Source organism: Canis lupus, chromosome 7 (genome assembly GCF_011100685.1).
Source record: "Canis lupus familiaris isolate Mischka breed German Shepherd chromosome 7, alternate assembly UU_Cfam_GSD_1.0, whole genome shotgun sequence".
In the NCBI taxonomy this organism is placed as follows: domain Eukaryota; kingdom Metazoa; phylum Chordata; class Mammalia; order Carnivora; family Canidae; genus Canis; species Canis lupus.
Genome location: NC_049228.1, coordinates 55,301,655 through 55,329,140, shown reverse-complemented (window position 1 = coordinate 55,329,140; position 27,486 = coordinate 55,301,655). Strand labels below are relative to the sequence as shown.

The following is a 27,486-nucleotide window of genomic DNA, read 5'->3' as shown; positions in this document are numbered from 1 at the left end:
ATGTCATTCTCAATCAGATGGGGGTCCCCAAGTGTGGGGTGATGGTCTGATGGTCGGGTGGAAGCCAGTAGCATGGGCTCTAAAATGATTCACCAGAGGCAGAACAAAGGAAATAGAAGTTTATTGAATACACTGTAAGGGAGCAGTGGACAACAAGGGGAAACTGTGTGCAAGGAGATGGTGAGGCTGTTTTTAAAGGAGAGAAGTGAGGAGGAATGGGGAAATTAGCAATTCTTTTTTTGGTAACCACGCCTGGTTGTAAGTAACCCATTTGTTTGTTAGGGCCGATGGGTATGTGCCTGATGGGCCTGTCTGCATTCAGCCAGACTGTTGATGTAGGCTCTTTCTACATTCCACTGCTCAAGGCTGTCTGCCTAAAAGTGGCCTCTACACTCCATACATAAAGCTGCCATTCTATTATTTCCAGGTGGTTTTTTTTATTTTCCTGTCAGCTTTCATTATAGTTATTTCTTTGCCTTTTGCTGATTTTTCTTTATTTGCTTCTATGAACATTATTTCAGAGCCAGATTAGATAAAATCCTTTATTATCTGCAGCAAGTACTGACTTATTACCAATGATAATGACTGTAGTTACTTTGAAAGTTAATTCTTAAGAGGAGTCTCCCAAAGGGTAATGTTGAAACTGATCTGGTGATTGGTATATTTGGCAGATGAATCATAATTTGAAATTGAATGAGTGAATTTGTCTTGATGAATTTTGGTTATTAAAAAAAATGATTTAGAGTAAGTATCTGATTTCAAATGTTGCCTTTTGCACCTTAGATGTGTTTTTAAAAAAAAAAAAAATAAGCCTAAATTGGAGTCATTTGCCCCTCATGACAGCAGACCAGGACTTAATAACAATTTTAACCTGTCCAAGGAATGTGACCTTATAAAAGTCAATCTGAAATTTCCAGATCAGCACCAGTGAATTAATCTGCATATTAAAAACCCTGCCATTTCCTTCCCCCTAAAAAGGAGATGTCCTAGCCTGAAACAATCCTCTCCTTTTTTTTTTTTTTTTTTTTTTTGCTAATAACTTCTTTGCCCCAAGCTCCCTAGTCTAAAATAAATGCTTTCATACTGTGCAACTTCTCAGAACTGTACTGTACTTGATAGATGGGATGCTGTCAGATTCATGAATCACTTAATAAAGCCAATTAGAAAAAAAATAAAGCCAATTAGATCTTCAAATGTACTCAGTTATTTTTTTTAACAGGTATGTTTATTAGAGGATTGGTTCCCCATCACCCTGTCTGTATTAAAATCAAAGTAGTCTCCGGGAAACGGGTGAACAACCAGAAGCCTTTGCAGAGTATACTTTTTCCTTTTTCTGTTATTCTAGAGTGCCACCTTAGTTGACTTAGGTTTCTGTCTGAAATTAAAAAAGAAAAAAGAAGGAACTTGTTGCCTTCACTGCTATCAAAAACTACAAGTTTCTCTGAATTGATAGGGTGAGGGTGGAGTTTCCCCAGAAATCCTGCAGCCAGCATTTCCCATGTACTGTTTTCCAAAAGTCTCATGAGCTGAGTGTTGCTGTAGATATTAGAAGGGCGATGGGCTTGGTTGGTTGCTTCATTGTGTTATGGTTTGTGGATCTAAAGACAGTGCTAACCTAGATCTTTCTGGCTCACTCAAATAAAGTAACAAGATGCTGGATTATTAGAAAAGAGGCCAGATGTCAAGTTAGTATTTATATCATATCAGGGTGGAGAGCAGATGGATGAGCACATTTGTAAACAGAGTTACCAAAATTATCTAAATTCTTAGATCTAAGAACTGCTATTTGGGATCTATATATGTTTTATTTATTTATTTTTTTAAGGTTTTATTTATTTATTCATGAGACACTCAGAGAGAGAGAGCATGAGAGAGAGAGAGGCAGAGACACAGGCAGAGGGAGAAGCAGGCTCCATGCAGGGAGGGTCTTGATCCTGGGTCTCCAGGATCACGCTCTGGGCTGAAGATGGCACTAAACCGCTGAGCCACTCAGGCTGCCCTATGTATGTTTTAATATTTAATCCATATGGATTGCATTGCCAAAAAACAAGAAAATTGGCTAATTTGGTTCTAGTTGTGTTTACCTAAAATTTACCAATATATCAAGTGATTTCAACTCTTTGGGTTCACTGCATTGTCCTTGAGGGATCTTTAGCTTGCTTTCTTTCAAGGTGAAGTAGAAGCCAATATAGCTCTGAATGTATCATTCCCAATCAAAAATAGATGCATCCCTCTAAAATAAAATGTTTCCATTTTGCTATAGTATTATGTTTTATCCTCGTTTCTCCTGGTCACCATATTTATTTTTATGACTTTCAGTTAACTGCACAGCTTTCTTTGCTGACACTGCTTGTATTCTGTATTGTTCAATAGAGTCCCTTCTTGGACACTGCTTTGAGTCCCATATTAACTCAATTTTTTTTAATCCACACTGCAATGGATCTTTTATTTCCTTTGCTGTGAAATATAAGGCCATCTGTTGAGGCTGGGATGTTATTATTTTTATCATTACTGCGACTAGACTGGACTCCATTCATACCCTCTTGATAGATCTAGCCTGTCAGCCCTCAGAACAAAAGAGTTTTGTTTTAGCTCTCCTATCTTACTGCACAGTGATTGATCATTTCTCACTCAAACTCTTACAGTTGTGAGTCATTCACATGAGGGCACTCGCCTGCTTGCCCCTCCACCCTGCCCATGTGTAGGCCAAGTCAAGTGGTTCTGCCTCCAAACTGTATCCCATAGGAGTTGACCTCTGTACAGCCATATCCACAGCCTTCACTCAAATGCAAGTCACCATCATCTCTTATGTGAACTATTGTAGTATCTTCTCCACTGGTCTTACTGTTAAACTAATACACTCTTGATACACAGCCAGAATACCTTCTTATTTTCCCTTTCATTGGAGCTTTTTCATCTGTGCTTGTTGGCATTTCCAGGTTGGCTTCACCATGGCCCAATCTGGGATGTGTGAGCCAGAAAGAAAACACAAAGAACTCTCCACCATATTGTTTCTCAGGCTTTATGATCCCTAGCCAGTGTCTTCTCCTCTCTAGCATTCTTATGTTTGTTTTATATATAATGGCCAGGGTTTTAAGCCAAACTTAGCAGGAAGAAGAGGGAAAAGCATATCTACTATATCTGGTCTAGACCCAGAAAGTCCAGAATGCCACTGAAATATAAATTACATTGTGTAACTGTCCCAAGTTTAAGCCTTTCATTGGCTTTCATTGCTCTTAGTATGCAGTGTAAAAATATGTCCATCTATAAGCCCCAAAATAACATGATCTCGACCTATCTCTTCAGCAGTTACTTTGTGGCAATTGGCCTCATTCCATTCAGCTGGCCTTTTGTGTCCGTGAATGAGCAAAAGTTCTTTCCTCACTCAGAATCTTACTCCACTTGTTCTCTTTGTCTCAGCCGTTTGTCATTAATGCTACTCTGCTGGCTCCATTTCAGCCTTCAGTTTAAATACCTTTCTTTATAATGTCCTTTCCTAACCATCCTACCTAATCTAATATTATTCTTTTACTTTCTTTATGTTTACATCTTCTTCAGGAATTAATGTGAATCAGATTTTTCTGTTACTACTTTTCATCGTTGATGCAAACAGGTTTCCAGCATGTCCATTGACCTCTTGAAGTTACATTTAACAAACAGCTCACTTGGAGGATGTTAGTGTATTAGCATCAACCATTTTATAAACAAACAAACACAAAACAAGTCCCTAAGTTATAGATCAATATGGCATCATAGGCAGGGTTGCTAATTTTACTTTGCTTATTTTTGATTTATTGATTAGCATAACTAATATTTTCTAAGTGCCTGTTGTGTATCAGGCACTATTCTAACTCCGGCTCTTATGGAGAATATGTTCTAATAGTGGGAGAAAAACAATAAATAAATATGAGAGAAATATATAATATGCCATGTGATGAGCATAAAAGGGAAACAGAGTAAGGGAAGAGAAAGTGGCTGGAGCATGCAAGGAATGGGAGAAATATTTTACTAGAGTGGTCAGGAGAGGTCTTTTTGTAATAAGGTGACATTTAAGCAGAGACCTGAATGAAATTGGGAACTACATCATATAGACATGTATAGGAAGCAAAGGGAATGGTAAGGACATATGTTTTGAAACGGAAATTTATGTGCCATTATTGAGGGGCAACAAGAGATGGGTATAATAGAAGCTTAGCAAGGGAGGAGGCAGCACTAGGAGATGAGATCAGAGGAATAGCCAGTGGAAAACTATTGAAAGAGGTCATTGACAAACTTTGACCATGAGAGATTGCATGTGCCTCTTACCCGTGGCCACCATTAGACCTGGTTAAAAGTACTGCCCATTGGAACATGGAAACAGTGTCACCAATAGAAGCAAGCTGATGATGAGATTTATTTCAAAGCATTATTTGATAGCTTTAAGTTCTAGTAAGAATAATAGATACATGACACCTGTAAAGCCTGAGTTTTACCCAGTTGATTCCACAAAGGCAGAGAGAATGAAGAGAAAGTAAAGATAATTAGGGCAAATTATAAAAAAAGTAATTAGAAATAGTTCTAACAGGAAATGAGCTAATTGTTTTAAAGTTATTTAAAATTCCAAACTCACAGTTGTTTAATTGCTTTCCTATATTGCAGTGTAACTAGTGTAAGCAACTGAATCAAGTTCTGTGGATAAGTGGAAAAAAATAGGAAATTGAAATATTCCGGAAATACCAAAAGGAAATTAAATGTGTACAATCTTTTATTTTTTATTTATTTTTTTAAAGATTTTATTTATTCATGAGAGACACAGAAAGAGAGAGAAAGGCAGAGAAATAGGCAGAGGGAGAAGCAGGCTCCCCAAGGGGAGCCCAACGTGGGACTCAGTCCCAGGACTCTGGGATCATGCCCTGAGCCAAAGGCAGATGCTCAACCGCTGAGCCACCCAGGCATCCCACAATTTTTTTTTTTTATTGAAACTTAAAAACTACACTTAGTGCATATATATTTGTGTTTTGGAGATATTAGATAAGAACTAATTGTCATGTCTAATACCATGAAGAGAGTAAGTTGGTGCCCTGTATAGGAGTTACAGAAGGAAGGAAGTAGCCAGTTCCCTCTTTGTAGCCGGATCAATTTCATTCATCCATACAGGCTTATATCATGAAGGCCTCTAAATCTGATGTTGACTATGTCTAATTGAAGCAGAAAATAAAGGTTTCATCCTCACTTTTCCTTACTGCACTTCCTCTTGACATCAAAAGTAAGATGAAGTACTTTCTAGAGGTCTTTATTCTATACGTAGTTATTCTCAGAACTGAACTACTTCCTTTCTCTCCTTTGCCTTCCATTTATTCCCTAATTAACTGGAATTAATATTGCATCTTCTTTATCATTACAAGCACCAAGACCCATAATATATATTGAAAAGTACAAATTATATGTTGCTTGAAAATATTACTTCCCATTTTATAATTATTATCATATACTAGACCATGCTCACCTTAATAAACCACAAGAGATTCCTTCAGTTTACCCTTCTCCTTTTCACTCTTAACTCTTTACAGAGATGGCTCAGTTATTTGAATGCCTTCTTTCCCCCCACAAATCCCACTTTGCCTGACTGATTCCAATTTATCTTTCTGGACTGAAGTTTTAAGTGACCTTTTAAACCTTCCTTAATCATCCCTTTTTGGTTAGCACATTAGTGTTCTGCATAATTACATTATGGAATTTAAGATACTGTAATGATTTTATGTCTTCTTTAGGAGATAACAAACTCCTCAGAGCGGGGATTATATCTTAATTTTTCTTATATCCACAGTATGTCACACAATGCCAAGAACATGGGTAGGCATTCTAAATATTTGTTGAGTGATTGTATGAATGCAATCTCAAAACAAGCTTTATGCTATTTAAACATAATAATGAGAAAGTTACAGTAAATTCGAAGGTCATGAGGATGTTTACTATTTAGAACTCCCTTTAAATGCATAAGCACACAAATACATAATAGTGTTACCATAAGTACTTGAAATAAGCCCACATTTGTATTTTACTTAATTATTTTCATGGTCATTTAGATGAGTCTTGGAAACACTGAATATCCTGAATTCATCTTACTCTTTTATGGTAGTCCTTGAGAATCTACTGCAATTTAAAATTTGAGTAAAATTTCTTGACCATGTATTTTTTCATTAAACGTTGACAGTGAATAAGAACCATCAAAAATGTACTTGGCTTAACATATTAAGTTCTGCATTTTAATTTTTCATATATTTGAATGGAATGCTGATTAAAAGCTGCACAATAAACTTGATAGTTATAAGATATACCATTTGATATTGAATAGGGTGGTCATACCAGAAAAGAGAAAGAAATTATATTTTTCTTCCTCTCTTCACTATGTAGCAACAATTTTGTAAGCACAGATTACAGCAAATATGACAATAATACATTTTAGCAGCTCTTTCAAAGATGAAATAGGTGCCCCTAAAAATACTGTTTTCCTAACATCCTTAAAAAGAAATTAAGATGAAATTTGAAATACTATCATTGGGATCTTTAGGAATATTACACATGTGCTCAGTACTGAAACTACTGCCCTGGGATATGATTTGCTTGTTTTCTAAAACACATATTATAGTAAAAGATTGTACTATCTGGTGTCTTGAAATACTGACAAAGGAACTTCTTTCTTCTAACTTTGGTATTTGCTGCTTTCCCAATATTATAGCTGAGTCTACCAGGCTTTCTTAACAATGCTACTGAAATCTTAAAATACTTTGATTTCCTCACAAATTAGCGATTTAACTATATAAAAAAGAATCCATTTTTATCATACCTCGTAAATGATAAAAAAATATTAAAATTTTGCCACACATAGTTGTCGTGTAAGAGGAAAAGGTTATAAATGGATGTTTATAGTAAATCATGACTTATAATCCTTATACTGGCAAATTTTGTGCATATTGTGATTTTTATTTAACAATAAATTTCATTTTTGTAACTATTTTTATCTACTTGTCCAGGAGAAAATTTAAAATGCTATATCAGGACACCTATTCAATTATAATAAACTTAAATTAAAAGTTACTTGACGGCATGTATTTTTTCTTTCTATTCTCTACATTATCATTACTTGTATTTTAAGGTATTAATATCATTTGGGTTTTTTTTTTCCGTATACTAGGGCCTCTGGTAAAGTTATAAGGCTATATCTATGGTGTTTTCTGTAAAACCAGTTTGAAACCATTAGCTGTTGTGCTAGAGGTATACGACACTGATTTATTCAGCAGCTATTTTTTTTTAAGATTTTATTTATTCATTCATGAGAGACACAGAGAGAGGCAGAGACAGGCAGAGAGAGAGGCAGGCTCCATGCAGGGAGTCTGATGTGGGACTCGATCCTGGGACTCCAGGACCATGCCCTGGGCCGAAGGCAGGCCCTAAACCGCTGAGCCATCCAGGGGTCTCCCCACAGCAGCTGTTTCTTTTTTTTTTTTTTTTTTTTTAAAGATTTTATTTATTTATTCATGATAGTCACACAGAGAGAGACAGAGAGGCAGAGACACAGGCAGAGGGAGAAGCAGGCTCCATGCACCGGGAGCCCGATGTGGGATTCGATCCTGGGTCTCCAGGATCACGCCCCGGGCCAAAGGCAGGCGCCAAACCGCTACGCCACCCAGGGATCCCTGCAGCTGTTTCTTAAAATAAAAACTATCACAATAGTTCTACTAAAAACTTCTTTAAAATTATACACACAGGCACACACACCAAACACCTCTAATTGAATAAAAGAAAGTAAACCATGTCCATAATTTCATATTTATTACTCTGCACTGAAGTTGCCTTAAATCTACCAAAATTTAGAGACACCAAGCTACATTCAGAAAGTATGAAGGAAAATAAAAAGCCTTCCCTGTTTTTCAAATATGGGTTTATAGTTCTTCAGGAACACCAGACTGGCCCAAGATTGGTATAATCATTCCACCTCATGCTATTCTTAGATTTCATCATCAGTCAGAAGTTAATAATAGATGTATTATGCCAGCATCCTCCTCCTTGTCTTTCTTCACCATTGCATTCTGTTTCTCTTCACCTTATTGGTAATAGTAGAAGGAAGCAGCTAGATTATAAGGAAAAAGATTTCCTTCTTGAGAGTAATAGGAACTCCGATCTGAGTATCTATGAGTTAGGGAAGTGAAATCTCAAAGTATGGTCCCCATGTGTCAGCATCAGGATCACCAGGGGCTTGTATTTTAACAAGCCCCTGGGCAATTGTGAGGCACATCAAATTTCAAGACTACTGAATAAAAATCTTAAAAAAACAAAAAGAGTCACCATGACAATCAGCCATTTGAGAGTGCACAGAAAATTCTGTGGTATCTTTGAAGATCTTCCCCAAATTTATTGGCTAAATGCAGGAAAAATTGATATCGTGAGGCATTGTACCTTTGAACATATTGCAAATTAAGAAACAGCATGGTCAAATTCTGAGTATGGGGCACTTAGCTCATGAGTTACAATGTGAAGTATGAGAACTCCAAAGACTGAGGGTTGCATTAAACTGAATAGTACCCCCCAAATTCCTATGCACTTGGAACTCAGAATGTGGCCTTATTTGGAAAGAAGGCTTCTGCAGATATAATAGTTAAGATGATATCAGAGTGGATTAGGGTGGATCGTAATCCAGTTCCTGGCATCGCACTAATGAGGACCTGTAGAGCGACACCACAGAAGAAGTTGTGTGAATTTGAAGGTGGATTGGCGTTTTGCTGCCTCAAGCCAGGGAACACCAAGGAATGGTGGCAGATACCTTTGCTGGAAAAAAGCCATGGACGGATTCTCCTGAGAGCCTCAAGTAGAAGCCAACCCTGCTGACCTTGATTGAGGACTTTAGGCCTCCTGAGCAATGATTGAATAAATGTCTGTTGTTTCAAGCCAACCAGCTTTCTCTCAATTGTCATGGCAGCTGTGGAAAATTAATGCAGGGGACTTATATTTTATGAGTTCATATTTGATGCACATTCTTTGACTCACTCTTGGTCCATAAACATCTTCTTATGAATATGCTCTGTAGGAAGGTTGCTGTGCCCCCTTACCCCCTCCTCCTCTGCTCATCTCCCCATCCTTTCAAAGGATTTTTAAAGAGTCTAGCTTTAGTTGTGAAAGTCATGTTCTTATTTATTGTTAAGAAAAAACTCTCCTAGAAGAATATTAAATGTAAAACCCTTTCATTTGTGTATTTTTAGTTAGAAATTATGCTTATTATCTCCCATCCATCTGTCTTTCAGTAAAATTTTCGATTGACATGGATTATGCTTTTTAAGCTGCTTTATACTCATTTGTTCAAATACATACCAAGCCTTTTAATTGGACCATTTTATATGCAAATAACTAATACTATTAAGTATATCTGTGTCTCCTTCTGTTGCTGTTTAGTTGTGTCATAAATGCATTGACCCTCCACAAACAGGGTTAATCAGAGTAGTGTGTGAGTGCAGTGTGTGTGCCTGTGGCGGCTGCCAGCTGTAGATCTGAGATAAAGAAAGAATAGACATTTACCAAGCAGAGCTCTTTGTGTCTTAAAAACAAAACATACATAATTATGAATGATATATTTAGGGAAGCCTGCTTTAAGGAAACGGTTTTGCATTCACTGTACCTTATGTGAATAGCTCCATATGAGCTCCTCTGCTGTGTTTTTCCCCCAAATGACTTAGCAAAGCATCTATATTTTAATGTACAAATATATATATATATATTAAAGAGTCATAAAAATTGAAAGGAATATTTAACAACAAAATAACTTTGATCAAATAATTTAAATGACTTAAAAGATCTATCTTTGAAAAATACTTGTTAAATGTAATAGTTTTAAAAGCACAAAATACTTAAGAGTATGATTCTTCTTGGGCCTTCTTCCATGTTTTATTTCTATAGCTCTCATTTCAGAATCTGTTAATTTTCAAGTTTCCCCTAAAACTTTTAACATTCTCAATTTATCAACATGGCTTTCTAGTATTCTCAGTTATATCTTTGAGCTAACCTGGAGCTCTCAGAGATAGTTGTCAGATAGTTCCCTCACAATAAGGTCAGTTCCATCTTGGGACACCTGGGTGGCTCAGTGGTTGAGTGTCTGCCTTCAACTCAGGTCATGATCTTGGAGTCCCACATCGGACTCCCCAAAGGGAGCCTGCTTCTCCCTCTGCCTATGTCTCTGCCTCTCTCCCTCTCTGTGTCTCTCATGAATAAATAAATAGAAATCTTAAAAAAAAAAGATCAGTTCCACATTTTAACAGTTTGAAATTCATGTTAAGGAGGCTGGAGTTTACTTTTAAAAATCAGTATAGGTGATAAATATTTTTGTGTAAAGGAGTAGCTTAAGAAATATTACACTGGGGATCCCTGGCTGGCGCAGCGGTTTAGCGCCTGCCTTTGGCCCAGGGCACGATCCTGGAGACCCGGGATCGAGTCCCACATCGGGCTCCCGGTGCATGGAGCCTGCTTCTCCCTCTGCCTATGTCTGTGCCTCTCTCTCTCTCTCTCTCTCTGTGACTATCATAAATAAACAAAAATTCTTTAAAAAAAAAAAGAAATATTACACTGAATCTGAAGGTATTCATCAAGACTGTTTAGAGAAGATTGATCTTTATTACAGTAGATTGATGCTATTTCGATACTAACCAGGCAAACAAAAAATCCTTTGCTTCATTATTGCAACATATCTACCATGTGTGAAGTATTAAGCATTAGCAATAGAAAAGGAATTCAGTCCTACTTTCAAGGAGTAGTAATCTAACAGGGAAGAGGGACAATAACCAGACAAGTATAAATCAACTTAAATATACAGAATTGGACCACTTGAGCTGAGGGGAATTAATAAATGGTACCGTATCCATTTCCTAGGGCTGGGTTTTGTTTTTTGTGGTTTTTAAATTTTTTTATTTAAATTTAATTTGCCAACACACAGTATAACACCCAGTGCTCATCCCATCAAATGTCCTAGTGCTGCTGTTCCAAACTACCACAAACTTAGTGGCTTGAAACAGGAAAAATGTAATCTCTTCTGATTCTGGAAGCTAGAAGTCTAAAATCAAATCTCTGCAGGGCCAGGGCCACACTCTCTCTGAAGGCTCTAAAAATGGATCCTTCTTTGCCCCTTCCAGTTTCTGGCCATTCCAGCATGCCTTGGCTTCTGGCTGCATCACTCCCATCTGCCTCCATCTTCATTATGTGTCTGTCTTCTTGTCTCTTGTCTCTTATAAGGTTGTATGTCATTGGATTTCAGACTCCTCCTAATCCAGGATGAATTCATCTCAAAATCTTTAATTTAATTACATATACAAAGACACTTTTCCCAACTAACATTACATTCACAGGTTCTGGATAGACATATCTTTGGGGAGGAGGGAGCACCATTCAACTAACTATAATACCCAGACGAGATGACTCCATTGCAGAACAGATTTGAAGAGAGAGGGGAGGGAGACACATGTGAGTTTTCTTGGAGGCATGGATAGTGTGTCTTTTCTCCTTTTAACACAATGCCTGGCATGTAGCAAGAACTCCATAACTGTGAAATTTGATGAAATACATTCATGAAAATGTTAGGTGGGCAAGTAGGCATACAAGTCTAGAGATCAGGAGAAAGATCTAGGTTGGACAGAGGAATGGATAAGATTACCAAGAGAAGGGACGCCTGGGTGGCTCAGTGTTTGAGCATCTGCCTTTGGCCCAGGGCGTGATCCCAGGGTCCTGGAATTGAGTCCCATATTGGGCTCCCTGCAGGGAACCTGCTTCTCCCTCTGCCTAGGTCTCTGCCTCTGTCTGTCTCTGTGATGAATAAATAAATAAAATTATAATTTTATATATATAAATATATATGATTTATATATTTATATATAAATATATAAAATATATTTATATATTATATATAAAATATATAAAATATATAAAATATATATATATATATATATATATATATATATATATATATATATGATTACCAAGAGAAGATGTGTGAGAACAGAGAAAAACAAAGCAAGAACCATGAGATAGAGAGTCCATCATTGAGGAAACAGCTTTGGAAAAGACTGAGAAGGAATTGATGGAAAAACAGGAGGGATCGACAAATACCCACCATTTGCTTCAACGTGGATGGAACTGGAGGGTATTATGCTGAGTGAAGTAAGTTAATTGGAGAAGGACAAACAGTGTATGTTCTCATTCATTTGGGGAATATAAATAATAGTGAAAGGGAATATAAGGGAAGGGAGAAGAAATGTGTGGGAAAAAGCAGAAAGGGAGACAGAACATAAAGACTCCTAACTCTGGGAAACGAACTAGGGGTGGTGGAAGGGGAGGAGGGCGGGGGGGTGGGGGTGAATGGGTGACGGGCACTGAAGGGGGGCACTTGACCAGATGAGCACTGGGTGTTATTCTGTATGTTGGTAAATTGAACACCAATAAAAATTATTTTATTAAAAAAAAAGAAAAACAGGAGGGAAACTAGGAGAGAGGGGTGGTATAGGAGACAACAAAATAATGCATCTTTAAAAAGAAGAAGAGAAAAAAAAGTGTCAGGTGACATTAAGCTGTTTAAGTGTTATAAAGCTGGATTTGGGAACTTTGATTTAAGCAATTTTGGAAGCTGGGACACCAGTTTCCAGTAAATTAAAAATTCCAGAAGCTTTGACATTTTTAAAAATGTGCTAGTGGACAATGAAACTAAACCAATACATAGGCTTCCCTCCATAACCTCCTATATACATGTTTCAAAAAAGGGATTTGAAAAAATTCTATGCATGGACACATGCCCATGACCTCTCTTCTTTGATCCCAGAGACAGACCATGCAAGTTGTTATGGATCATTAGAGCTGCTGTGCTAGTGTCTTCCATTCGTAACCTCTCTGCTCATTGCTGGACATCTTATCACATTCACAGTGGGAGAATGCAGTTTCCAAACTGTGATTCTGACTCTGATCTTCCATGTAAAAGAATGTTCTTCAGGCATCCCACTGAATCCACTATAAAACATCAGTCAGGCATACATACCATGGACTCAGAGACCTTCCTGATCCGTAGTGTGAAATATATTCACAATAGAAGGACCCTGCAGCTTTATATGCTAAGAGATTTAAAACCATCCATCTTATACTTTGATGCCATCATCAGCTTTTTCCTTTACAATGACATCTGCTGTTATATGAATTTAGTTTTTCTAAGTTAGTAACTGAAATACCCTGATAGCTGTAATCTCACCTGTTGGAAGGACACTGAGCAAATTCCACCGTGGCTTATGATCAACATTCCACAAATTTGGCCTTTTCAATTCCATTGACAATTAAAACTATTCCATTGAAATTGAGGAATGGTTGAACATTGTGGTTTCTCTGTGTAACTTAGTATCCCCCACAACATTTTTAAAAAAAGATTTTTATTTATTTATTTGAGAGAGAGAGTGCACATGAGCAAGGGGAGGGGCAGAAGGAGAGGGAGAAGCAGACTCCCCACTGAGATCTTTATCCCAGGAACCTGAGATCCTGACCTGAGCCACTCAGGTGCTCCTCCCCCAAACATTCTTGAAGTAATAACAATAGAAACTATATTGTAGTTTATTTGTGTCAACTAATAAAACTAACTAGGAAAACTAAAAAACAAACAATTTTTTAAGGAGAATAAGTTTGGACATTTTGGATGCTGTCATTTTAAATGATAACTATCAGTAGAAGGCCTTGAATCATTTTCTCTGCTTTATGAATTGAGATTATGGCAGGTGTATTCACTTCAAAAACTAAAAATGAACTTGCCATTACTTAGCTTGACAGAGTCTTAAAATCAGGCAAAACAAAAGAATTTATTTAAAATGAACTCTAACTGTTGACATATTTTTAGATTGAATATGTGAGAATTTGGATGTGATCCTTAATGGAATTATTTAAAATTTTGTTTTATACAGATTTCATGCTAGACTTTGTAAAACAGAATTATAAACATATACGTAATAAGAAATTATTAAGTTGGAACATGTACAAAGCCTGCTTATGCTATTTTATTATGCCATTCTGTAATAACTAATAAATATTAAAACCTATAAATTTGGGATTTATATCAACAGGTCGATAGGGAAACATAGCCTTTATCTCTGCCTTTATTATTCTATCTGCTACTTTAATATAAAATTCAATTAAGACATTCTAAGGATTCTTCCAACAGAGCATAGAAAAATCCAACAGCATATTTTCTTTTTATTTTAAAGATTTATTTATTTATTTATGATAGAGAGAGGGGGGGGGGTTAGAGAGAGAGAGAGGGAGAGAGGGGCAGAGACACAAGCAGAGGGAGAAGCAGGCTCCGTGCAGGGAGCCCGACGTGGGACTCGATCCTGGGACTCCAGGATCATGCCCTGGGCCAAAGGCAGGTGCTAAACCGCTGAGCCACCCAGGGATCCCAAACAGCATATTTTCTACTCTTTTAGAATTTATATTCACAAACTACATACATGTGCCTAATTAGAATTTAATAAGCTTTTCACCCAAGAGAGAATTCTGTAAAGCTTTTATCCTTGCCCTACTTATAATGTCACTATCAAGTTCTTTATTCTGCAGGTTTATTTTTTGAAAAGATACAATTATATGTTATTTTCCTGCATGTTATAATTATGCAGTTTTCTTTACACAAATGTTGCTTTCTGGAGAAAATGTTCTTTGTAATGTTAGGAAAGTAAAAAACTATTGTTTCTATAGAAATAGGAATATTCTATGTGAGCAATAGATTGAAAAGGGACACCTTTAATATGAATCCGTCTTTGTTGTTCAACAAAATGAAGGGTAATTTTGCAAAACTAGGGCCAAGAAAAAAAATGAAATACGGGATTTCATAGTTTATCAGAAGTCAGACACTTTTACTGCCAATAATTCAGCACAGTGTAGCCCCCAAGCCATACTCTACACTGCAGTTGTGTGTGTGTGTGTGTGTGTGTACACTCACACAGTGCTATGATTTGTTACGGCAATCTGTCATTACAAATTTGAGAGAGACAGAGAATTACTGTCTCTCAAAATTTACTGCTTGTAAATGATGTTATTTTATAAAGAAAAGGATATTTAGGATTGTAGGTTAAGTAACCTTTTGGTGCTTCTGTTTAGGGCTCATTTCACTTGCCCCAAATTTCCCTTGTGCCACTCATCTTCCCTTCATCTCCAGATCTCCTTCCCTCCTCTTTTATCCTTTCATTTTCCCTACTTTTTTTCCTGTAATCTTAAATTTCTCTACGCATAATCATAAACGGTCCCATTTATGATTCCTTTTCAAAGTTTTTCTCTGGAAAAACATCATTTATCAAGTGCTAATTCATTACTCAAAGATGTTCATAACTGTCAGTCAAGCCTCCTGACTGGCCTGAGAAAACTGGTGTTACTCTTCTGAGTTCATGTCCTCTCCAATACAGAACTTTTGACCCTAACATGAACTCCAGCCATGAAAAGCCACATACTATGCACCACTTTCCTGTGAAATAGCCCTACAGGATCTAACCTCATTGAATCTACCCCGCTGAGAGATTATGTCATATTCATGACTGTACACACACACACACACACACACACTCACTCATTCATGTGTGTAGACGTATGTTAGTTTGTGAAGACAAGCACAACTCAAGAGAAAGCAGAGAAGGAGTTGCACCTGTGAAAGAGGAAATGATTATTGAACTATACTCCCAAAGGAATGCTTGAGAAGGATCTGGAGCACTAGTGAAAGATTAGTCATAGGAAAGAAAGAGAGTACTTGTCCTTGGAAACAGAGAAGGAATGACCCAATAAAGGCAAGGGGGTCCTTTCAGGTAAATGAAAAGGGAGTTAGAAGGAATCATGTTGGATGGCATCTATTCCTTAGTGAAAAGGAAGTCAAGGATGGGACTTCAATCTTGAGGAGAATAGGAAAAGATACATCTGATTCAAATGCATACCTTACTTGTCAGGTTTCTACAGAGAAACAAAACCAATATTGGATGTGTATACATACACAGTGAGATTTTTTTTAAGGAATCAGCTCACAGGATTATGGAGACTACCAAGTCTAAAATTTGCAGGGTGGGCAACTCAGGAGGAGTTAATATTGCAATTCAAGGCCAGAGTTTGTCTCCTGTTCATGGAAGGTCAGTCTTTATTCTATGAAGGCCTTCAACTGACTGCAGGAGGCTAACCCATATTCTACATTATTCCAAAGCCACCAATTTAAATGTAAATCTTGTTCACAAGAAACACCTTTATAGAAATATCAAAAATAATATTTGGCCAAAGATCTGGGCACTGTAGCCCAGTTGAGTTGACATATAAGATTAACTAGCACATATATGTTGCCTTTGCTGCCTAATTCCATGTTCTTCAAGAATCAGTTCTCCCATCTCCTCAGAAAGCCTTCCCATATGTCCATCCTCAGATGGAAGTTTATATCCCTGATTGTAAGTCCCAGACAATACTCCTTTAATGTCTCCCACTGGAACCTAGTCCCTGAGCATGGGGATTTTTTTCTATTTTTTTTTAAATTTTATTTATTTATTCGTGAGTGACGAGAGAGAGAGAGAGGCAGAGACACAGGCAGAGGGAGAAGCAGAGGGAGAAGCAGGCTCCATGCAGGGAGCCCGATGTAGGACTTGATCCTGGGACTCCAGGATCACACCCTGGGCCGAAGGCAGGCACTCAACCGCTGAGCCACCCAGGGATCCCTCTACTTTTCTATCTTCAGCACCTCAGATATCACCATCTATCTCCTAAGCACTTGATAAAAACTTGATGAATATCTTTCAGTTTACTACATTGTGAACTCACTGAAAACAGGGACAATCTTAAAATACCTCTGATACTCATTACCTAGCACAAATGAAGAGCTCAACGAAAAAATGCTCCCTAAAGGAATAAATGGATAAATCACTTACCAAATGCTTACTGTGTATTTTTCCTTATCTCTGATAACTTGCATATTATTCCAATATTGAAAAAAAATTCTGAAGATTTACACAGACTTGGACTGCTATACATGTGGAGAAGTTATACTAGCAACTAGGATTTCAGGTCAGAAAATGCTGGTGTAGGAATCAGACATCAGCAATTTTTAAAGTCCTGCAGGAGATCCCAGTGGTTGGGAATCCCTGTACTAGATACAGATAAAGTAAAGAAGATACTCAGGAAGGTTCAGAATAGAGGGAACCTCTGTGGAAAGCAAGGCCATATGGGGACACCAAAAAAGAGGCTTTGCACAGGTTCCAGAGGAAGAAGGACTCCTACAGAGAAGAGAGGAGTATTGAAGATAAAGTTATGGGGTGTTTCATAAACACTCTTTGAATATTTACCACGTGCCAGACACCATGCTAAGTGCTATACATGGTTTGCCCCTTGTCTTCATGACAGCTCTGCAAGGTATATTATGGTAAGTTCTTTTTCCAGTTGAGAAATTGAGGTTTATATAATTTAATTAAGTTCCCAATACCCTACATGAAGTGGACAGAACAGCAACATTTCAAGCCTCTGATAATCTACTTGCAACGTTTACGTCCTTTCCACCACAATAGTGGTTCTCAACCTTAACTGCACAGTAGAAGCACCCAAATTTATGCCCCACTTAAGATCTGTTCTAGGAGGATCTCTGGGTAGGAGGCCCAAGCACCTATATTTTATTTTAAATCCCACAATGTTTCTAAAGTACTACCACGATAGAAGACCAATACCACAAACACCATAGATTATCTTGTGTTTTGCCAGCCTTCCCACTGTGGGCTCACAGGTGCTTTCATCCAGAAACAGAGACTAGACTTGATCAGTTTATAAATGGTCTGCCCCCAATTCAGAAAAGGGAACCTGAATGGTTACACATTTGCCAGGTAATTCGAGATGCTCCTAATAGGTGACCACTTTGATGTTAGCAAGAGTTTTATCCCGTTGTTACTTTGAGTTAATAAAAGGATTACACCATGCCGAGTCTCTGACTTTCCACAAAGGGTCGTGCTCACTGCCACTTTGCCTTTGTGGGTTTTATATCACAGCTGATGCTTTATACATCCTACCTCATTCCAAAAATAGTTAGGTACTGCTGGGCACACCACATGCGCGCGCGCGCACACACACACACACACACACATGCCCCACAAATGAATCAGGCCATGGTAGATGTCACGAAGTATTTGTAAAGCTTAATATCAGATTTTCTTCTATTAATTTTGGGAACACCCAAGTCACTTTTCTTTGTATTATAAAAGCTTGCAGCTAATGTCCATGATCACTACCTTCATGTGAAATAAAATGCATTTGTGCAAGCTCCTGAAATCATGTCAAAATTCAGTCAGGTATGTAGGCAAAACACTAACTTGATAAATTTAGTATCAATCCCAATAAGAAAGATTAGTGGGCAAAAACTAACTTTGATAGTATAGAGCAGGTATTTATTACAATATCTATTTTTGATAATATAGAGCAGAAGTTCTCTACCCTGGATTCACATTAGAGTCCAGGGAGGACTTTTTAAGCAAATAGATACTCAGAACCCACCCCTAGAGATTGATTAAACTGATAGTTGGTCCACTTTGGCTTGGATCTTGTTATAACAAAAGCTCTCTAGGTGATTCAAATCTGCTGTTTTTCTTACCCTCCCCCAAACTTCCACTGTTGTAAAAGATGGGTATTAAATGAGGATATTCTGATTCACATAATTACTCTGATGGTGATGATGATGATGATGATAGGAACTCTAATTGAATTTGCCATGTGCTAAACAACTTTTCCAAGTATTTAACATATAATAACTCATTCAGTACTCACAATAGCTATTTTCTGAGATAAATATTATCATCTTTTTGCAGGTGAAAAACAGGTGTAGAGAGATTAAGTAACTCAGTGTGGGACTTGGCAGAGGTAGAATGTGAATTCAGAGTCTGCTCTAGCACCACACACTCTTACAGCTTTAAGTGAGATAATGAAATAACTATATTATGTCACCCTATCTCTCCCTCCCATCAGGTTCCCTTTTCCTTCTTCTTGATTTTTTTCAGAGTCTAACCTGGTGCAGGTTCACCCATTATTAAGTGATAAAAAAAAAGGAGCTTTCTCCCCACTGCCCTCAAACTCCCAACACCCATAGTATATGCCTTGCGATAGAACAGCACCAAGTCTTTGAGCTCCAGGGAAATACTACAAGGTTTCCAAGGAAACCTCTTTATTTCTCAATACAAGGGAAAATTTTAGAGCTTTAGAATCATGGAGATATATGATCAGATTTATGTACCTTTATTTATTAATCCTAATAACCTGAGTCATTTAATCTGAGACTCAGTTTCTTAATCTGTGAAATGGAAATAATAATGCCTAAAAGGTAGAATTTCAAGGATTAGGCAAAATAACATACATAAAGGTCCTCTGCACATAGTAGGCACTCTACACACATGGGTTGCCCTTCCTTTGATCCTGTTCCCATTCCACATATACAGTTAACTTTGCACCTAGCAGCTTTTGTTCAGCTTGTACATTTCTGCTTCCTTTATTCCTTTAACTTCTATGTATGGGGCTACCAGAGCTGTGCATGAAAAAGTCCTGCCAGGTAAAGTAGTAGCTACCTCTGGAATTTTAGGGCTCTGAGAAAAGATATCAGGAATAAAAATGTTTCTTAAAACCTTATAACCACCACTCCACCACTACCAAACCACCCAAATGCCTAAGTTTCGCACCTTCAAATATCACTGAGGAACTGCTAGAAGAGACCACATTTGTCTAAATAAGGTAGGGGTCATCTTATTTTGTTCACATGTGACTGCATGTTGGCATTCGCATGTGCCATACCAGGAATGTGCGTAATGAGAGCAGGCAAAAGATGGGAGAAGGCAGATTCATTTTTTTAAGCAATAAAATCTTATTTGAGCATACTTCCACTGTAGTCCTAAACTATAGAAAGGAAAGTTTTTGGCAAACTGAAATAGCCTTTAAAGTTCCAAATGTAAAAGAAAGAAAGAAAGAAAGGAAAGAAAGAAAGAAGAAAGAAAGAAAGAAAGAAAGAAAGAAAGAAAGAAAGAAAGAGAAGAAAGAAGAAGAAAGAAGGAAGGAGGGAAGAAAACGAAAGGAGTAAGGAAGAGGAGGAATGAATACGACTCCTTACTCCTGAGGAAGGCCTCCCTCCTCCCCACTACCATCCCTCCTCCCTCCCTCCCTCCAAACCGCTCTAAATCAAGACGAAAGAAAGAACAAAGAAGTTCCAAATGTACCTAGTTGCTGTACAGTTCAGGAAAAACGCTTGTTTTCTCTGATGCTGTGGTGGTCTGGTCATCAAGTCATACTTCTACTACTTAAAGAGTACAATAAAATGGAAGTCTTTCTTGTCTGTAAGTATCTGATTTTTCGGGGAGCTTATGTGCCATGGAATATTTCTCCTCTTTTTCAACTCTTTCCTTCCTGTACAGTTAATTTCCTGTGAGGTTTATTTCATTTTCTTGATATAGTTCAGTTGTTGGTTTCTGGTCAGGTATTTGAACCTCATGTTCAATCTTTGCATTTTCTGATTCTAAAGATGCACAATTGCTTTGAAGAGTATTAATATATGTAAGCTTTTATCTTCTCTAGCTAATTTGTTACACATATGAGTAATTTTTTCAAAAGTTTTAAGGAAACGTTTGCTTGAGGGCATACATGTGTCTTCAAAGCTTCCCATCTAAGTGGCCTCTAAGATCTGACCTTTTTTTTTTTTAGTTTTTATTTATTTATGATAGTCACAGAGAGAGAGAGAGAGAGAGAGGCAGAGACATAGGCAGAGGGAGAAGCAGGCTCCATGCACCGGGAGCCCGACGTGGGATTCGATCCCGGGTCTCCAGGATCGCGCCCTGGGCCAAAGGCAGGCGCCAAACCGCTGCGCCACCCAGGGATCCCTGACCCTTTTATTATATCCAGCTCCTAGTGGCCATCATCCACGTCATCTCCAAGGGTAGCAAACAAATCCATAGTCATCAGCTAGTATTCAAACACTGGATCTGGTGATCCTTCTTATACAGAGATTTTTCCAAACACACCTTTGCATTTCAATCTTTTTCCCCATTCTGTCCATTGAGTCACTCATTCTTTCCATCCCTTACTTTCATATGGAAGTAGTTTTAAACTTTCCTAAAGATGGGAAATTTTATCAAAACTTTTCTTCAATAATATCTATAGTTGCATTTTACTCTTCTGGCATAAATTTTAAGATTATTATGGTTTAGGTCACTTGGGATTAGATGGATTCCAATGTATCCTTCAATGACTACTGTATTCTTCTAATAGCAACCATCACCTCGTCTGGTTCTGGATTGATTTCTTTCCTTCATCTTTCTTTTCTAGCAAGTCTATTTTAATTTCAAAAGGTGAGGCTTGGGCAGCCCCAGTGGCTCAGTGGTTTAGCACTGCCTTCAGCCCAGGGCCTGATCCTGGAGACCCAGGATCGAGTCCCACGTCGGGCTCCCTATATGGAGCCTGCTTCTCCCTCTGCCTTTGTCTGTGTCTCTGCCTCTCTCTCTCACTCTCTCTCTCTCTCTCTCTCCTGTGTCTCTGCCTCTCTCTCTCTCTCTCATGAATAAATAAATAAAAAATCTTAAAAAAAAAGTGAGACTTATTCCATTTTACAATACCTACCTTCATACTCAGCATTTCAAGTAGCTTTGTTTCAAGTCTGGCCTCCAACAAAAACGTGTCTAAGGCTTCAAAGTCTTTCTTAAAGAACTAGATCCTGTCATGAATTTCATCTATTTCTTCATCTAGGACACTAAACATTCCATCCAGGTCTTCAGCTCTATGCTTATAAAGCAAGATTTCAGCTATAGAAAATTCAGTGTTAGCTGCCCATGCCACCATCTCCCTGAAAATCTCAGAGTCCTGAACCTGGACTCACACACCTGCAGGGGGAGTGCTCACAGCTTTGCACATGCCCTCCAGGATAAGCCTGTGGTACAGCCGTTTACCTGTTAGAGTGGCCTCTGTGGCACATTCAGGGCTTCAGGTTGCTAGGGCTCTATTGATCACCCCAAACTGCAGGGAACCCACATTCCACTCAACTAAATCAGCAACCAACAGTCAAGATGAACCAGTAGGGAGGGGATTAAGAATGTGGATACATTTCATCTCATTTTTGTCTCCGCATGGAACACAAAGTAGGAATATTTGTATGACCTCCAGGGGAAATGAGTGAGGGTGTTTGTGGACTCACCCTACCTGTAAACCATAAGTAAACAATCCATGATTTGTCATACCTGTGAACCTTCCAGGGTTGCTGGCTATAAGGAAACTCCCCTGTCCATGTCATGTACTAAGGCTGCTTCTTCTGTGTATCCAATTTGGAGGCTAGTCCCAGAGATGCATTCTGCCCTGAGAGGTCTCCCCAAAACACAGCCTATTCCAGTTTATTGCTGGTCAGTAATAGCATGTATGTGTGTTGGGATAAAGAACCTTAAAAGGGTTTCTGCTTGCCTTTAAATAATTATAGATTTATCTTCTCTACTTTTAATTCTGTCAATTTTTCCTTCACAGATATTAAAGCTGTATTTTATTTGTATGTCATCATGATGAGTTGTTCCTTTTATTACTATGAAATGCCCCTCCTTGGGGCATAATTCACCTTGCCTTATAGTCTGATGGGTTCGATATGTTTTCATATAGACACACCCACATTTTTATGGCATATCTTTTTGTACTCTTACTTTCAACAAATCTATGTTTTTATATTTAAAGTATATTTCTTTAAAAACCATATAGTTTGGTAGTGCTTTTCTATTCAGTTTGATAATGGAATGGTTATTATATTACATTGGATGTAATGTTAGGTTTAAGTCTACCATATAGGTGTTTGTTTTTAGTTTATTTCATCTGTTCCTTGTTCTTATGTTCCTTATTTTTGCCTTTTGGGTTAATTAAATTTCTTACTATTACATTTTTTTCCCTCTATTGATTATTTTCACTATATCTTACTGGAATGCTTTCCCCCCAGTGGTTGTATCTTGAGATTACAAACTACTTATCTTTTTTTAAAAGATTTTATGTATTTATTCATTAGAGGGGGGAGGGGGGGAGAGACACAGGCAGAGGGAGAAGCAGGCTCCAGGCAGGGAACCCGACGTGGGACTCAATCCCAGGTCTCCGGGATCACACCCTGGGCTGAAGGTGGCGCTAAACTACTGAGCCACCTGGGCTGCCCCACAAACTATTTATCTTTAACATTATCTCTTTCAAATAATATTACTAAAAGAACAGTCTTAAGAACCTTACAAAATTATAATTCCATTTATTCACTTCCTATTGTTTCCTTTTTATCTTATATTTTATTTACTCATAGGTAAATGAGTAGGTACTCCTAGGTAAATATATTATTATTTTTGCATTAAATAGTTATTATCTTTTATAGATAGATAGATACCTACATACATAGATGATAATTTTTTAAAAGGTCCTTAATACTTATCCAGATGTTTTACCATTTATTCATTCTACTACTCTCTTCATTCCTGGGTGTGAATCCAGGCTTACATCAAGAATAATTTCCTTTCACCTTGAAAAATTTCCTTTCTCATCTCTTATAGTGCATATCTGCCAAAAATGAATGCTTTCAACTTTTGCCTGTTTTATTTTACTCTCACATTGAAAGATATTTTTCCTGAACAGTGAAAGCCATGTTAACAGGTACTTTCCTTCAGCACTTTGCAGATACTACATTGTCTTATGGCAATCCAGTGTTTTAGATGAAAAGCCAGACATTCTCAAAGTTGTTCCCTGTATGTGCTGTCTTTTTTTCTCTGGTTGCTTTTAATATTTACACTTTATCTTTGTTTTTAAGCAGTTTAGTTATAAAATGCCTCACTATGTTGCTATTATTACTGATTTTTTTTCTTTCTTTGTTGTTACATTTTTCCTATTGGGTTTCAGTTAGCTTTTCTCACACGTGGGTTGAAATCCTTCATTTTTGGAAAACACTTGCCTCTTCAAATATTTCTTATGCTCCATTCTCTTTCATAGCCTCTACGGCTCCAATTATACATGTTAGACCATTCGTATTGTATTACAATCACAGATTTTCTGTTCCATTTTCTTTACTCTTTTTTTTCTCTTGTGTTTCAATTTGGATGATTTTTATTGGCCTGTCTTAAATTTTCTGATCCTTTCTTCTGCTAGGTTCAGTTTGCTATTCTGCCCTCTAAATGAATCCTGTGTTTATGGTACCATAATTTTCATTTTTATCATTTCCATTTGGTTCTCTTTTTTTTTTCAAGTTTTATTTATTAATTTGAGAAAGGGAAAGAGCAGGGGGAGGGGCAGAGGAAGAGGGAGACAAGCAGACTCCCTGCTGAGTGGGGAGCCTGATTTGGGGCTTGATCCCAGAAGCCTGAAAGCATGACCTGAGCTGAAATCAAGAGTCAGATGCTCTCCCTTTCACGAAGATGGCACTGAAGGCGAAGAAGGAAGACCCTGCCCCTCCCAAAGCTGAAGCCAAAGCAAAGGCTTTGAAAGCTAAGAAAGCAGTGCTGAAAAGTGTGCAGAGTCACAAAGAAAGGAAGATCCTCACGTCACCTACATTCTGATGACCCAAGACCCTGTGTCTCTCAAGGCAGCCCAAATATCCTCGAAAGAGCACCCCCAGGAGAAACAAGCTTGATCACTATGCCATCATCAAGTTCCCCCTGACTACTGAGTCAGCCATGAAGAAAATAGAAGACAACAACATACTTGTGTTCATTGTGGATGTCGAGGCCAATAAGCACCAGATCAAACAGGCTGTGAAGAAGCTCTATGACATTGATGTGGCCAAGGTCAACACCTTGATCTGGCCTGATGGACAGAAGAAAGCATATGTTCGACTGGCTCCTGACTATGATGCTTTGGATGTTGCCAACAAAATTGGGATCATCTAAACTGAGTCCAGCTGGCTATAAATATAAATATAAATTTTTTCACCATAAAAAATAGAGTCAGATGCTCAACCAACTGAGCCGCCCAGGCGCCCCTCCATTTAGTTCTTTTTTACTGTACCTATAGCTCTGCTGAAATTCCCCAACTATTAATGAGTGCTTTCTACTTTTTTCCACTATATATTTTTAAGATGCTTATCATAGCTTTCCTTTTAAAAAGAAGATTTATTTATTTATTCATGAGACACAGAGAAGGAGAGAGAGAGGCAGAGACACAGGCAAAGAGAGAAGCAGGATCCATACAGGAAGCCCGATGTGGGACTCGATCCCAGGACCCCAGGATCACACTCTGGGTCAAAGGCAGACGCTCAACCACTGAGCCATCCAGGAGTCCCTCATAGCTTTCCTTTTAATCTTTGTCTGCTAAGTTTAATATCTGGGTCATCTGTAGGTCTATTTCCACTGCTTTTTTTTTTTTTTTTTACTTTTATTATGGGGGCATATTTTTCTGCTTCTTCACGTTCTGTAATTTTTTATTTTATATCAGCCTTCATGGTTTTCATAGCAGTAAATAATATTTATTTTCAGAAAAGGGCTCACTTATTCCTCAGTCACTCCACTACTGTGTGGAGAAGAAGGTGGAAAAAGGGATTGAAATAATCTAATATGTACTAGATCTGAACCCAACTTTGCTATTGCTTAAATTCAGCTCACTATTGACTTTAGATGTATTGAGGAAGGAAGTAGGACTTTCTCTTTAGCTAGACTGAACTTGGAAATGCTCCAGAGCATTTGAAGCATAGCCTAATAGGCAACATTCATGAACCCCAGGAAATCTCCGTTTTTCACACTCCAGCTCTCAACTGTCCAGATCTAAAACTTCTCTCTCCACCATGTTGCCCTGACCTCCAGCCATTGAAGGGCTGCTGCAGTAAATGGAATGAAGATTTTCTGCACCTTAAGATCTTTGTCAGCAGTCCTGTCCTGCCATAGCCTGTCTCAGTTACCCCCAAACACTCAGTGAAAGCCTGCAGGAAATAGTTATCGACAAATACAGATTCTTTCTATGATTGGGCTGACTCAAAATTCTAATCTGTGATACAAGCCCACTTGCAGCTGTTAAAAAGTTTGTTAACAGTTGGTCTGATTATTCTTCCACTATCTTCAACTTTCCCCCCAGGGGCTGAAGGTGCTCTTCTTTTCACTGTATCCCTAGGTGTGATTGAAAACAGCAACAACAAACTACAGAGTTCTTCTCTCTGAGGAAAGGTTAATCCCATTCTGGAAGTTAATTTATCCAAGTTTCTTTGGGTCTTAGCTTTTTGGTGGGTTATTTCATACCTACTGCTTCTACCTCCTCACAAAAAAATCATCCTTCAGCCACTCCTAAGTCTTTAAAGCATACATACCAGAGGCAGGTCCACCTTGGGAAGGCAGATCTGGAAACAGTCTCAGGGCTGCTTGGCAGAGAACTCCAGGGTCCCAAGCACCCAAAGCACACTGCAGAAGGGAGTCATTCATTCTTCCTCTAACTCAGAGATCTTTGGGGGAAAGACACAGGCAAAGGACTTGAGCAGCAAGGACTGCTGTAGTATGAGGCCCAGGGCAGGGTCTTCCCCCGTCTCTTGGCTAGGTCAAAAGGTAGTACTGATGATAACATAATATTTTGGAGCTAGGTGGGAAAACTCCATAAAGAGAGGAATGTGGAAGGCAAATGAAGGTAAGGATGACCTTTGACTCTTTTCCTAGGGCCAAGTCTTATAGCTGTGAAGATAATAGAACTTATATATATCTCTTCTCCAAGAATAGAAGGTAGCTTCAATATTGATGGGATACGCTAAAAGAAATAGAGTACAGTATATCTTCTAGAAAGCTAATGTCTCTAGATGGATATATTATAAGGAGTAGAACTAGTGCATAAAATGATTCAAGACAAAGCTTGCCTCTGGTAACAAAATATACAAATTTGACCCATATGAGAATGACTATGACAACTTAACAGGGAAGTGACATTACTGTTAGCTTTTACATTGCCTTCCAACCAAAAGCAAACACAAAATGACTGCTGATATCACTTTAAGGTAATTTTCTTATGTTGGCTGGGTTATGGTTTAATTGATAGTTTAAGCAGAACTTCAACTACAAACAAAATTTATTGTCACTTTTTAACTTACATAGTTTTTGAACATGATGGAATTATTTATAACTATGTAGTTCCTGTATTTATTCCCACAGATATATGATGAAAATCTTAACATAAGGAACCACAACCTATGTTAGCATAAAAATATAACTATATTTTAATTAAATTTTATACTTCACCATGTCTGATGTAGATAATTGTATACTTTGATAGAATTTAGCTTTCATTTTAGCAGCATATATTTCCTTTAGCTGTGTTGCCTCCCCCCACATACACGCACAAACGTGAATTTGTTAGGATCACTTCAGAGAGGTTGGAGAATTTGTTCCCTTTATAAAGCAGTGCTGAAGAGTGAAGACAGAGAATTGCAGTTGAAATGGTGGATGGAATACATAATTTCACCCTTTCCTTCCCAAAGCCACCCTGTACTGATAGTAAACAAAAAAATGCTAACTG

At 37.9% G+C, this 27,486-nt stretch overlaps 1 protein-coding gene and 1 pseudogene across 2 annotated transcripts in view; both read left to right on the top strand.

Moving 5' to 3' along the window:
• The window catches only part of DTNA (dystrobrevin alpha), a 351,511-nt gene that overhangs the window by 64,644 nt on the left and 259,381 nt on the right, over positions 1–27,486 (top strand). The window lies entirely within an intron of this gene.
• Positions 24,420–24,890, top strand: LOC106559058 (annotated as a pseudogene).